We start from the raw sequence: 15,504 nt of genomic DNA, 5'->3' as shown, positions 1-15,504 counted from the left end.
GGGTGAGATGAAATCTTAGGGTAGTTTTGATTTGCATTTCTCTTATTACTAGGGATGTTGAACATTTTTTCATATATCTGTTGATTACTTGTACATCTTCTTCTGTGAAGTGTCTGTTCATTTCCTTAGCCCATTTGTTGATTGGATTATTTGTATTCTTCGTGTAGAGTTTTTTGAGTTCTTTATAGATTCTGGAAATTAGCGCTCTATCTGAGGTATGGTTGGCAAAAATATTCTCCCACTCTGTAGGCTCTCTCTTCACATTTCTGATAGTTTCCTTTGCTGAGAGAAAGCTTTTTAGTTTGAATCTATCCCAGTTGTTGATTCTTGCTTTTATTTCTTGTGCTATGGGAGTCCTGTTAAGGAAGTCTGATCCTAAGCCAACAAGTTGAAGATTTGTACCTACTTTTTCTTCTATAAGATGCAGGGTCTCTGGTCTGATTCCAAGGTCCTTGATCCATTTTGAGTTGAGTTTTGTGTAGGGTGAGAGATAGGGGTTTAATTTCATTCTATTGCATATGGTTTTCCAGTTTTCCCAGCACCATTTGTTGAAGAGGCTATCTTTTCTCCATTGCATATTGTTGGAACCTTTGTCTAGTATGAGAAAATTGTATTTATTTGGGTTTGTGTCCGTGTCCTCTATTCTGTACCATTGATCTACCTGTCTATTTTGGTACCAATACCATGCCGTTTTTGTTACTATTGCTTTGTAGTAGAGTTGAAGATCTGGTATTGCAATACCCCCTGCTTCGCTCTTGCTACTGAGGATTGCTTTAGCTATTCTAGGTTTTTTATTCTTCCAGATGAATTTCATAATTGCTTGCTCTATTTCTGTAAGGTACATCATTGGGATTTTAATTGGAATTGCATTGAATCTGTATAGCATTTTAGGTAGTATAGCCATTTTGACGATATTAATTCTGCCTATCCAGGAACATGGGAGATCTTTCCATCTTCTAAGGTTTTCTTGAATTTCTTTCTTTAGTGTTCTGTAGTTCTCATTGTAGAGGTCTTTCACCTCTTTTGTGAGATTGATTCCCAAGTATTTTATTTTTTTCGATGCTATTGTGAATGGGGTAGTTTTCCTAATTTCTCTTTCTGAAGATTCATCACTTATGTATAAAAATGCATTGGATTTATGAGCATTGATCTTGTAACCTGCTACTTTACTGAATTCACTTATGAGTTCTAAAAGTTTTTTGGTGGAATTTCCAGGTTCCTCTAAATATATAATCATGTCATCAGCGAACAGGGATAGTTTGAGTTCTTCTTTTCCTATTCGTATCCCTTTAATTTCTTTGGTTTGTCTGATTGCTCTGGCTAGAGTCTCAAGGATGATGTTGAATAGAAGTGGTGAAAGAGGGCATCCCTGCCTTGTTCCAGTTTTTAGGGGGAACGCTTTCAGTTTTTCACCATTTAGAATGATATTAGCCATGGGCTTAGCGTAGATTGCCTTTATAATGTTTAGGAATGTTCCCACTACCCCAATTTTTTCTAGTGTTTTGAGCATGAAGGGATGCTGTATTTTATCGAATGCTTTTTCTGCATCTATTGAAATAATCATGTGATTCTTAACTTTAAGTCTGTTGATATGGTGAATGACATTTATTGATTTCCGAATGTTGAACCAACCTTGCATCCCTGGGATAAAACCCACTTGATCGTGGTGCACTATCTTTTTAATATATATTTGTATGCGATTTGCTAAAATTTTGTTGAGAATTTTTGCATCGATGTTCATTAAGGATATTGGTCTGAAATTTTCTTTCCTCGATGTGTCTCTGTCTGGTTTAGGTATCAGGGTGATATTGGCTTCATAGAACGAGTTTGGGAGGGTTCCCTCCTCTTCTATTTCATGAAATAGTTTGAGGAGTATTGGAATGAGCTCTTCTTTAAAGGTTTTGTAGAACTCGGCTGAGAACCCATCTGGTCCTGGACTTTTCTTTGTTGGTAGGCTTTTGATGACCTCTTCTATTTCATTGCTTGAAATTGGTTTATTTAGGTTGTTTATGTCCTCCTCGTTCAGTTTAGGTAATTCATATGTCTCTAGAAATTTGTTGATGTCTTCGAGGTTTTCTGTTTTGTTGGAGTATAGATTTTCGAAATAGCTTCTAATTATGTTTTGTATTTCACTCGTGTCTGTTGTGATGTTTCCTTGTTCGTTCCGAATTTTAGTAATTTGAGTTTTCTCCCTCTTTCTCTTTGTTAGTGTGGCTAAGGGTTTATCAATTTTATTTATTTTTTCAAAGAACCAACTAATTTGTTAATTTTTCCAATTGTTTCTTTTGTTTCGATTTCGTTGATTTCGGCTCTGATTTTAACTATTTCCTGTCTTCTACTACTTTTGGTATTGGTCTGCTCTTCTTTTTCTAGCGCTTTGAGCTGTAGTGTTAAGTCGTTTATTTGTTGATTTCTACTTCTTTTTTTGAATGCACCCCATGAAATAAATCTTCCTCTAAGTACTGCTTTCATAGTGTCCCAGAGATTTTGATATGATGTGTCTTTGTTCTCGTTTACTTCTAAGAATTTTTTTATTTCCCTCCTGATGTCTTCTGTTATCCATTCATCGTATAATAGTGTATTATTTAGTCTCCAAGTATTGGAGAAGTTTCTGTTTTTTATTCTGTCATTTATTTCTAATTTCAATCCATTATGATCTGATAGAGTACAAGGTAGTATCTCTATCTTCTTGTATTTGCTAACAGTAGCTTTGTGGCATAAAATATGGTCTATTTTAGAGAAGGATCCATGTGCTGTTGAGAAGAAAGTGTATTCGTTCTTTGTTGGATGGTATATTCTATATATGTCCGTTAAGTCTAAATTGCTGATTGTGTTGTTGAGATCTATAGTTTCTTTATTCAATTTTTGTTTGGACGATCTATCCAGTGGTGAGAGAGGTGTGTTAAAATCGCCTAGTATGATTGTGTTGTGGTCTATTTGATTTCTGGAATTGAGAAGGATTTGTTTGACGTACGTGGATGAGCCAATGTTCGGGGCATAGATATTTATGATTGTTATGTCTTGCTGATTTATGCTTCCCTTAAGCAGCATGTAATGTCCTTCTTTATCCCTTCTGACTAGTTTTGGTTTGAAGTCCACATTATCTGAGATGAGGATGGATACTCCAGCTTTTTTGCTGTGTCCGTGTGCATGGTATGTTTTTCCCCATCCTTTCACCTTTAGTCTATGGGTGTCTCTTTCTATGAGGTGAGTCTCTTGCAGGCAGCATATTGTTGGATTTTTCTTTTTAATCCAATCTGCCAGTCTGTGTCTTTTGATTGATGAATTCAGGCCATTAACATTCAGGGTTATTATTGTGATATGATTTGTATTCCCAGTCAATTGACTCATATTTGTTTTTGGCATGATTTGGTTTCTCCTTTATTTGGCTATTCCTTTAGGCTAGCGCCTCCTGTTGCTGATTTGCATCGTTGTTTTTCATCTCTTCCTCATGGAATATTTTGCTGAGAATGTTCTGTAATGCTGGCTTTCTTTTTGTAAATTCCTTTAGCTTTTGTTTATCATGGAAGGATCTTATTTCATCGTCAAATTTGAAGGTAAGTTTTGCTGGGTATAAGATTCTTGGTTGGCATCCGTTTTCTTTCAGGGCTTGGTAAATGTTGTTCCAGGCCCTTCTGGCTTTTAGGGTCTGGATTGAAAAATCTGCTGGTATTCTTATTGGTTTCCCTCTGAATGTAATTTGATTCTTTTCTCTCGTGGCCTTTAATATTCTGTCTTTATTTTGTATGTTAGGTATTTTCATAATAATGTGCCTTGGTGTGGGTCTGTTGTAATTTTGTATGTTTGGAGTTCTATAAGCCTCTTGTATTTGGTTTTCCATTTCATTCTTCAGATTTGGGAAATTTTCTGATATTATTTCATTGAATAGGTTGTTCATTCCTTTGGTTTGTTTCTCTAAGCCTTCCTCAATCCCAATAATTCTTAAATTTGGCCTTTTCATGATATCCCATAATTCTTGTAGATTCTGTTCATGATTTCTTACCATCTTTTCTGTTTGGCCAACTTTGCTTTCAAGATTAAATAATTTGTCTTCAATGTCTGAGGTTCTGTCTTCCAGGTGCTCCATTCTATTGGTTATGCTTTCTATGGAGTTTTTAACTTGGTTTATTGTTTCCTTCATTTCAAGTATTTCAGTTTGGTTTTTTTTCAGTATCTCTAACTCTTTATTGAAATGATCTCTTGCTTCCCGTATTTGGTCTTTTAACTGTTGATTGGTGCGATCATTTAATGCCTGCATTTGCTCTTTCATCTCCTCCTTCAATGCCTGCATTTGCTCTTTCATCTCCTCATTTGCTTCCCTGATCGTTTTAATTACGTACATTCTGAACTCCCTTTCTGACATTTCTTCTGCTGTGCTGTCATTGGGTTTTATTGATGTAGTATCTAGGTTTGTTTGGGACATTTTCTTCCCTTGTTTTCTCATATTGGTCAGTTGTCAGTGGGACCCAGAGATATTGCAGTTTTCCACTATTGGCTTATAGTGTCCCTGTAGATTTCCAGTGTATCACCTCCCAGCCTTCAGTAGCCTGATGTCTTGGAGGAATCTGATAAAGCAGCGTATCCGAAGAAAACTGCCCCTAGCCCCCTACTGGTTCCACGATTTGGAACTGGCTCTGTGCTGAAATGCTCTCACTGTGGGCCTGCACCGTGCAGCTGGCCGTGTGGGAGGAGCTCACTGCCGGAGTGTGGAAGGCTACCTTGGGAAGACTCTAGCTGCCCTGCCTGGCTCCGATAAGCAACCTCTATCTGGGCCTGCCCCCCGGGCCAAGCTTTACCCAGTGGGCAGACTCACCTGTGGCTCTATTTCAGTCCGAGTCTCTCAATGCCTCCCCTTCTTAACTCCTGGGTTCTGGAGCGACAGGGGGTGCAGTCTCCCTCTAGGCCGCCATCTTGGATCGCCCTGAGAAGAGAGCCTGCAGCTGGAGTGGGCAGAGCTGCCTGAAGAGGTGTCTGGCTGCCCTGCCCTGATCCCAGAGGCTGTTTGCGGATCGAGGCTCTCCGTTGGTTCGGGGGCTTGTGGCTGGTTCTATGTAGAAAGTCTCTCACTGGGCGGTCAGCTCCGAGAGGCTAGCCTTGAACGGCACCTCCCACCGCAGGGGTCCAGACTACTTGGGAAAGTCTCTGGCTGCCCTGTCTGGACCCTGAATCTGCTTGCGTGCCAGAGTACGCTGAGCTGCACTGGCTCCGGGACTCAGAGCTTGTTCTGGTCAGAAAGGCTCTCACCAGCGGGCCAGTTCCGTTCCGAGAACCTGGAGAGGCTGGCTGTGTGGGCGGGGCCCACCGCCGGAGTGCGCAGGGCTGCCTGTGGATGACTCTAGCTGCCCTGCCCGGCTCCGATAAGCCACCTCTATCTGGGCCTGCCCCCCGGGCCGAGCTTTACCCAGTGGGCAGACTCACCCGTGGCTCTATTTCAGTCCCAGTCTCTCAATGCCTCCCCTTCTTAACTCCTGGGTTCTGGAGCGACGGGGGTGCAGTCTCCCTCTAGGCCGCCATCTTGGATCGCCCCGAGAAGAGAGCCCTCTTAGAGTTGTTTTAATTTGCATTTCTCTAATTACTAGAGATGTTGAACACTTCTCAAATATTTATTAATTGCCTGTGTGTCTTCTTCTGTAAAGTGTCTGTCCAGTTCCTTGGCCCATTTATTGATTGGGTTCTTTGTATTTTTGGTGTAAAGTTTTGTAAGTTCTTTATAAATTTTGGAGATAAGTGCTTTATCTGAAGTGCATGTGGAAAAGATTTTCTCCTACTCTGTAGGCTCTCTCTTCACATTCTTGATTGTATCCTTTGCTGAGAAAAAGCTTTTTAGTTTGAGTCCAACCCATTTATTGATTCTTGCTTTAAACTCCACTAGAAAACTTCTAGAACTAATAAATGAATTCAGCAAAGTAGCAGGATATAAAATCAATATGTGTAAATCTCCTGCATTTCTATTCATAAGTGATGAATCTTCTGAAAGAGAAATTAGGAAAACCACTCCATTCATGGTAGCTTCAAAAACAATAAAAAGAATTAATCTAACAAAAGAGGTAAAAGACCTCTACAATGAAAACTACAGAACATTACAGAAAGAAATTGAAGAAAAACTTTGAAGATGGGAAGATCTCCCATGTTCTTGGATAGGCAGAATTAACATTGTCAAAATGGCCACTCTACCAAAGGCACTATATAGATTCAATGCAATTCCAATTAAAATCCCAATGACATTCCTCATAGAAATAGAGAAATCAATCATGAGCTTCATCTGGAAGAACAAGAGACCTCAAATAGCCAAAACAATCCTGAGTAGAAAAAGTGAAACAGGAGGTATCACAATACCAGACATTAAACTATACTACAGAGCAATAGTAACAAAAGCAGCATGGTATTGGCATCAAAATAGACAGGCAGACCAATGGTACAGAATAGAAGACACAGAGACAAACCACATAAATACAGTCACCTCATACTAGACAAAGGAGCCAAAAACATACAATGGAGAAAAGATAGCCTGTTCAACAAATGGCGCTGGCAAAACTGGAAATCCACATGCAGTAAAATGAAATTAAACCTCTATCTCTCACCCTGTACAAAACTCAACCCAAAATGGATCAAAGGCAGAGGAATTAGACCAGAGACCCTGCACCTAATAGAAGACAAAGTAGGACCAAATCTTCATCATGTTGGCTTAGGATCAGACTTCCTCAACAAGACTCCCAAAGTACAAGAAATCAAAGCAAGAATCAATAAATGAGAAAGGTTTATTGTGACTCATGGTTTCAGAGGTCTCAGTCCATAGATGGCCAACTCCATAGCTGTAGGTCCACAATGAAGCAGAACGTCATGGCGGAAAGGCAGGATGGAGGAAAGTAGCTCAGGACATGGCAACAGAAAGCAGAGAGAGAACTCCACTCACCAGGGACAAAACATAAATCCCAAAGGTATGACCTACTTCCTCAAGTCACATCTTACCTGCCTCTAGTTACTACACAGTTAAACCGTATCAGTGGATTAACCCACTGATTAGGTTTCAACTCTCATAATCTAATCATTTCACTTCTGAACAGCCTTGCTCACACATGAGCTTTTGAGGAACACCACATATCCAAACTGTAAAAATGCTCATCTGTGCTTTTGTCTGTGTCTGATATTCATTTAACCCCTCCAGTTGACAGCATCACAGTTTTCCTTAGGTCAGTTATCCCCCATAAGTCCATATGATTCAGGTAGGGAATATCTCATTCCCACTTCTTTGCCCTCTCTTGCCCCTCATTGCTACTTTGGAATCTTTATATAGTTCTATACAAGAGTTCAAACTGGGTTGACCAAATACTCCCTTAAATATGTCAGAATGTACTTCTTTAAAACAAGGACATTCTCTTATATAGCCATAGATAAACTATCAAAAATAAGAAATTAATATTTCTACAACACCCTCATGCAATCTACAAATTTTATGCAAATTTTATCAGTTGTCTCAATGATATTGTTTACATAATTGCCTCATTCTGATGGTGGTTCTGTAAAAAAACAGATCACTATGAGTTCTTTTTCTTAAGAAGCCTAGAATTGCCCTGATTTAGGACTTGTTAAGGTGAATATCCTTATTTTAACATGAATAAATCTCAAATGAAACATGCAAGAAAGTAAAAAGAAAATGTTTGGAAAAAAAAGTTAAAGTCAAGGTCAAGAGGGCAAAATGACTTTAGTCTGAGTTACTGTTGCCCAAGTACTTCCTGCTTTTCAGCTTCCCCCATTACTATTTCTTACATAAATTTCCATGTTTTTTTTTTTATTGTAAACAAATGGGATACATGTTGTTTCTCTGTTTGTACATGGCGTAAAGGCATACCATTTGTGTAATCATAAATTTACATAGGGTAATGTTGTTTGATTCATTCTGTTATTTTTTCCCTTCCCCCCCAACCCTCCCACCCCTCTTTTCCCTCTATACAGTCCTTCCTTCCTCCATTCTTGCCCCCCTCCCTAACCCTAACACTAACCCCTCCCACCCCCCATTATGTGTCATCATCCACTTATTAGCGATATCATTCATCCTTTGGTTTTTTGAGATTGGCTTATCTCACTTAGCATGATATTCTCCAATTTCATCCATTTGCCTGCAAATGCCATAATTTTATCATTCTTTATGGCTGAGTAATAGTCCATTGTATATATATACCACAGTTTCTTTATCCATTCATCAATTGAAGGACATCTAGGTTGGTTCCACAATCTGGCTATTGTGAACTGAGCAGCTATGAACATTGATGTGGCTGTATCTCTGTAATATGCTGATTTTAAGTCCTTTGGGTATAGGCCAAGAATTTCCATGGTTTTTAACAGTGATATTTATTCAGCATTGAAAAGGGAGATGGTCATTGGCAAAAAAGGAGTCATTTGTACCTGACATGTAAGTTGATGACACTTGCATGAATGAAAACTGAAAGAAATACAAAATGCCTCAAAGATTTAGAACATGATAAATGTTGCAAGATGAAAAAGACCTTGGAGATAACCCAACCCAGTATATCTCCAGATGCAGTACATGAGAAGTCTTTAGATGGTAGGCTGGCAAATCATTAGATAAGATGAAATCACTTGATGAAGAAATCACCCCATTTTCAACTTTCTTTTGGGATTTCTTTTATTATATTAAAGGTAACAACTCAGTTTACATGGGCTTTAGAACCTCTCTATGACATATTTTAATGAAGAGAGTGGGCCTGCAGTTCAGAACCTTCAATAGACAATAGTCTCTTTGTAGCATTTTATTAAATTTTTAAAAAAATTTTACTGTGACTTTGAAAAGTGGTACTGATTTCTAATTTACAGCAGTGATATTAGATTTGTTTCAAATGCATTCCTTTGAGAAAAAGAGAGTTCAGAGAAAATCTTAGGTATAATATAAGTGGTACATATATTGAAGTGAAGCCACACTGGACCAGCCCAAATGCAGTTCACACTTAAGTTTAAACCTGATGCAAGAGATATGCATACATATGGCATGAAATATGCAGAAAAGGTCTAAAGATAAGACCCAGTTCTATCATCTGTAGTTAACATAGTTAATTCCTCTGAACAGACAGATTTGCATAAACTCAAAGTGATGAAGTTGCAGAGTTAGAGATGGCAAGTGTCAGTGACACATCTCTTAGGAAATTGTTTACATTTGCACACCCAATCTACAACATTACCAAAATCAGGGCATTTCCTCCTTGCTTCCTCCAATATGACAGAACTTGGGGATTTCCCACCATTTGTAGACTTTCAGCACATTTTTCCGTTTGTGACCAAAGAGTATTATCTTATAAGAAGGCAATAAATTTGTACATAATGTTCATACATTTTAGTTTAAATAATGATAATAACAATTCAGCATGATCTTTATTAATTCAGATGTTGTCAATAACCTGTGCATATAGTATGAATTTACTCTGGAGTCAGTATGTGAGAATTACAACCATTAATGTATAAAGCTTTGATTGACCTCAACAAACATTTATTAAATACTACAATATGTTCCAGAAACCATGCTATGTACTGTGGAAAGATAAAGACAGTCTCTTCCCTCAGGCATTCACTTTTTGTAGAAATTAAATAAGCCATACTGTATTTGTAAAATTTGTCATAGCTCATAAAACAGTCTCACTTTGAATTACTTTAAATTCTTAAAGAAATGTTGTATTATAAGATAGTATTATCCCCACTTTACAAACAAGGAAGCTAAAGCTACATCAAGTCAGATGACTTGCCCAAGGTTATAAATAGCAGTATTAAACAACAGAGGAATTCTTGAACCTAGGAATCCTGCAATACCAGTCATACAAAATTATTCTGTTAGATTTCTGCTTCTGGCTCTAATAAATTAACATGTGGCCAATTAGTGATCCTGCTGAGAATACACTGAAAAGCCAGAAAATAAAATAATAAAAATCTGTTTGAAGGCTTTAGATCTATTTGAACTTGTTAGAAAACTGCCAGCATTTGAGAGTACATAATTACAGAGAAGAAAGAACTTGAAAAATCTGGCCTACTAAAAAGAGAAATGTTACAGAAAATTAGTGAACCAAAAGTTGATTCTTTAGGAGGAAAAAATGACCAAAATTCACAAACTCCTAGTCACAGTGATAAAGAGAAAACACAAGTTACTAATATCAGGAGTAAAAAAGAAAACCTCACTGAACAGCTAAAGGAGAATATGAGGATATAAGATTATTTTATGAACACCTTTATGCCAATGAGTTTGATAACTTAGATTAAAAAAGACAAATTCATTGGAAGATGAATTACTAAAACTGATCCAAGATGAAATAGAAAACTCAACCAGTTCAGTACCACTGAAAGAAACTGAATCCATAGTCAACAGCTTCTGACAAAGAAACCCCAGATGGTTTCTCTGGTGAATAGCACCTAGTATTTAAGGAAATAATATCAGTCCTATGGCCAGGCACCAGGGCACGCATGCCTGTAATCCCAGTGACGTAGGAGGCTGAGACAGGAGGATTGTGAGTTGAAAGCCAGCCTCAGCAAAAGTGAGATGCTAAGCAACTCAGTGAGACCCTGTCTCTAAATAAAATACAAAATAGGACTGAGGATGTGGCTCAGTGATTAAGTGCCCTGAGTTCAATCCCTGCTATATCAGTCCTACACACATTTTGTGTGTATGTGTGTGTGTGTGTGTGTGTGTTTGGGGTGGTGGGGGTAGAGAAGGAAGAAATGCTAAATCATTTGACATGACCAGTATTACTCTACTTTCAAAACCAGACAGACTCATCGCTGGAAAAAGAATTATACAACATTGGAAGGAAAAAACAACAGAATGAATCAAATACCATTACCCTATGTAAATGTATGATTACACAAATGGTATGCCTCTACTTCATGTACAAACAGAGAAACAAGATGTATCCCATTTGTTTACAATAAAAATAATTAAAAAAAAAGAATTACAGAATATTAACCCTCAAGTTCTAAATGTAAACTCTATACAACTACATTGGATTAAATTTGCATTTTGGGGTGTGTGTGTTTGTATTATGTCCTGTGGGTTTCATTATCCTGGGAATGCAGGTTAGTGTATCAGTCAGGACCAATCAATAGAGAGAAATCACACAGTAACTTAAACAGGGAAGTTTGATATGAAGAATTACTAATTCCAATAGAGGAATAATTACAAAACTATGAAGACATTGCTTAAGAATACACCAGCTCTGAATAGAGTGCCCTATAATGGATAAATGAAGAAGGATTTCTCCTCAAGACCGATATTCAAACCTAATTAGAGAAGATGTGGTTTTAGCCCAGTAAATATGGAAAACCTCACTGAGATGCACAGGCAAGAACTGGTTCACCAGGAAAGCAAAAAGCACACTTCTGAAGCTCACCCTCCAAAGCTGGAGGGTAGGTGGGCATTCAAAGGAGTCAGGCATCTGCAGTTCAGTCACTAGTTGGGGAAAGAAAAAGACCTAGGGCATGAGTTGTCTGTACTGGGAGGGCCAGATGAAATGTCTTCTCTGGGTCAGAGCAGAGACTGAGAGGAGAGGAAATGCATTCTTCAAAAGTGAAATAAAAACATTTCCAGACAAAGCACATTCATTACCATGAGACTGTACTGTAGGAAATATTAAAAGGAAGTTTTCAGGAAAAAGAACCATGATTTCATGTAGAAATGAAGAATAATGGAAAAAATTATATGCATAATTCTTTACATATATGAGTAAACCTTTATTTGTATTGTACATCTGAAAAATACCAGTACTACCACTACTTGTACTAATTCTATTTTGTGGGTTTCTAATTAAAATGCATGATGACAAACACTAAAAGGAAATTGAGTTAATGTGTTCTAAGGTCCTAACTCTATGTGGGAAGTACTAATTTATATTAGACAGTAATAATTAAGAAATGAACGCAATAATCTCCACTACAACCAGTAGGGGAAGAAAGAAATGTGTACCAACAAATTGATAAAGATAATAAAAAGTATTTGACTAGTTCAAAAGAAGGCATGTAATGGGAGTGACAGCATAAAATAGGTGAGACAGAGAAGTTAATATAAACCCAAATATATGAGCAATTGCATTAAACATAAATTAATTAAATACCCCAGTGTAAAAACTAAGATTTTTATTCTGAAAATAAAAAAGAACTATGTCTTGTTTTCAAGAGACACACTTTAAATAACAACACAGAAGTTTTAAAATATATATATCATGTAAACACTGATTAAAATAAAAGTGGTATCAATAAATGAATATTAAGCTGGATGTGGTGGCACAAGCCCATAATCCCAGCGGCTCAGGGGATGTAGGCAAGAGAATGGTAAGTTCAAGACAGCTTCTGCAACTTAGCAAGACCCTGTCTCAAAATAAAAAAATAAAAAGGGCTGGGTATGTGGATCAGTGATTAAGCATCCCTGGTTTCAATCCCCAGTACCAAAAATAAATATATAAATATTAAAGAAAAAAGACTTTTAGACAGGAAGCATATCTAAAGATGAAGAATAATATGAATATCCATATGAAGAAAATGTACAAGATAGATTTTAGATCAAACTGAGAAAAGTGAAATAATGAAGTTTCTAGAATAAAACATATCATATCTTTATGGCTTTGGGGAATCAAGTATTTCTTATGGAGAATCTGAAATTTTCCAAAAGTTAGAGGAAGTTTTAATAAATTAAATAGTGTTAAAACATTTAAATTCATAAAATCTGAAGAAATCATTAAAAGAGTGAAAAGGCAAGCAATAGTGAGAAAAGATTTGAAAGACGTTTATCCAGCAAAGGGTTTCTACAAGATTGAGAAAAAATTAAAATGGACTAATGGAAGTTTTCAGGAGAAGAGACTTAACACTTAACCAAAGAGGAGATACCTAAATGCCCATTAAATATGTGAAATTGTACTCAATCTCATGAGTATTTTGGGAAATGGACATTGGAACCACATGAAATACCATTACATACCCTCCAAAATAGCCAAAATAAATTTTAAAAAAATCAGATAACACAATCTTAGACCAGGTTCTCTAGGAAATCTACTTTGACACTGTAAAGTTTGTATGTAGGAGGTTTTTTGGGAAATGCTCTTGGGAAAACATTTATGGATATGAGGAAAGCAGGATTGGACACAGGGAAGGATCCTGCAACAAAAACCTCAGTTCATCTTGCACGGAGCATTCAAGTTGTGATGGCAGGGTCTCCACCCACCACGACTACATTCATCACCACCACTCCATCTCTGTCCCCATCACTGTCCAACCGGTACCATTACCACCACCACAGGTGAGTCACTGCAGGTGCTGCACCAGGAGTAGGGGAACCACCTTGGGTGTGGAGTCATCCTCTGCTTGAGGTTAATTTACACAGAGGGTGTCAGCAGGGAGCTGCCGGCCACCAACACGACCAGTGGCTATGTGAATGAGTGCTTCAGTCCCAAAGTAGGGTCTAGGTGAAGTGTCACAGAACAGATTGCAAATATCAAGTGCTGAGGGAGACGGGGAGCAACTGAACTCTCACCGAGGGTGGGAGGGGAGCTTGGTATAGCCACTTTGGAAAACTGTCTGGAAGTTTCTTAGTAAAGTTGAACATTTGCTAGTGTCCCAGCACTTCCACAGTATATAATTTATAATTCCACAAATGCCCAACGCATACATATGTGTACCAAAAGGCAGGTATAAGAATACGGCAGGACTGTTTTTCATAGTCAACAACTGGAAACCAACCCATATGTCTGTCAACAATATACAGATAAAAAATTTTGGCATATTCACATAATGAAAACTATTGTACAAAATAGCATGAATGAATTTCATAAACCGTGAATGAAGAAAGTCAGACTTGCAAGAGTCTGGATGGGTGATTTACTTTTTATAAATCTCAAAGATAAGCAAAATATGTCAGTAGGAGTAGGATAATAGGTATGTACCTACAGAGTCATTCTGGTGATGTGGAAATCCAACTCCAACTTAAGCCAAGATAAAATGTTTACATCCCATCTTCCTCAGGTTTCTATTTACACTTTACTCAGAGGAAGTGATAAAAGGAAGGAAGGGAAGAAGGGATCAAGAGAAAAAGGGAGGGAGAGGAAGAGGATGTGTACACAGTAAACGCTTCACATTTTTTAGTCTTTCACATGTATTGTTTCTTTAGTATTCCCCAAAATACTGTGTAGGTACTACTACCCTCATTTTACATTAAAAAATTATAAGCTATAAGAAAAGCATAAAATACAAGCCTGTTCCAAATTTTACAATTGCATATAAGTGAATTAGGAAGGGGATGCCTGACATGCACATGAAACACCAAAAGAATGGAATAAGAAATGATGCAATATTGTGTGTAAGACAATTACTGGAGCACAAAGGCTGTAATTTAGATAAGAGGATGTAGTCAGATAATTTTTTGGCGGGCTGGACTTGAAAGATTTAGTTAGGGGATAGAGTCTACTAGTTACCTACCCAATATTCATTTTCTATTTCTTACTTAGTAAGGTAAAATAAATAAACACCCTGATTTTATTTGGGACAGTAATCTGCAGATAGGCTCCATTTTCCAGTCACCCTTAAAGCTAGATATAACCAGAGAGCTATGTACTGTCTGGTTAATTATAAGCAGAACTGTATGGGCCTCCAGGAAATAGTCTAGAAGGCAGCAGACTCACCTAAGCAGTGCAAACAGTTTGCCTTTGCCCTTTCTTTCCTATTCTCTGGTATATGGACATAGTGTCCGGTATGCCATCAGCCACTTTGGGCCAAGAGGCTGCTCACTTCAAGGCAGAGCTAGAGAAGAAGAAGGAACCTGGGATGACAGGGAGATTCCACACAGACTCCAAGCTGCCTACCTTTTAACTTCTTCTCCTAGGCAAAAATAGGTCCTATGCATTCCATGTTATTCAGATGATGTTAATGATAACTAATTTAGGGAACAGAAGGAATTTTTATCCAGGTATTGAAGGATAGTGCAGAACAATGATGTGTTGGCTTGAACCAGTTTATCAGATCCAATTGTTAAGTTTTCAGAAATATCTGTAAGTTGTTTTTTAAACATTTCCATTTTTAAAAGTAAAATCATATAAACATATAACAAAATAAATTATAGTCAAAACAAAGGTAATAACAACTTAAACTCACTGTTCTCTGATTATTTTTCTTGCACTAAGTATTTTCATTCCCTTGAGTTTGTTTAAATCTATTTGTATGGCAGAAATACTACATAATAGTATATTACTATAAGTCTCTTTCTGACTCCACCTTTACTGATGTCACATTAATAATGTGAAATTGGCCATAATGGAAATAATTCGCTATGGTATTTGGCAGAGATTACATATCAGGGTTGTTTTTCTGTTGTTTTGTTTTGTTTTCCCCTAGAGAACTTGTCAGTAAACATTTCACAGAGCACTACTAAGTGAGGTCAATGCTATTAGCTGTGGTATTATTTGTAGCAAAATACTAGAAATGAACCAAACAGCCATTGCTAGGGAGCTTGTTAAGTAAACCATGGGT

The sequence above is a fragment of the Sciurus carolinensis genome, chromosome 14, assembly GCF_902686445.1.
Source record: "Sciurus carolinensis chromosome 14, mSciCar1.2, whole genome shotgun sequence".
NCBI lineage: Eukaryota > Metazoa > Chordata > Mammalia > Rodentia > Sciuridae > Sciurus > Sciurus carolinensis.
The sequence above is the reverse complement of the archived record's forward strand: the minus strand, read 5'-3'. Positions refer to the sequence as shown.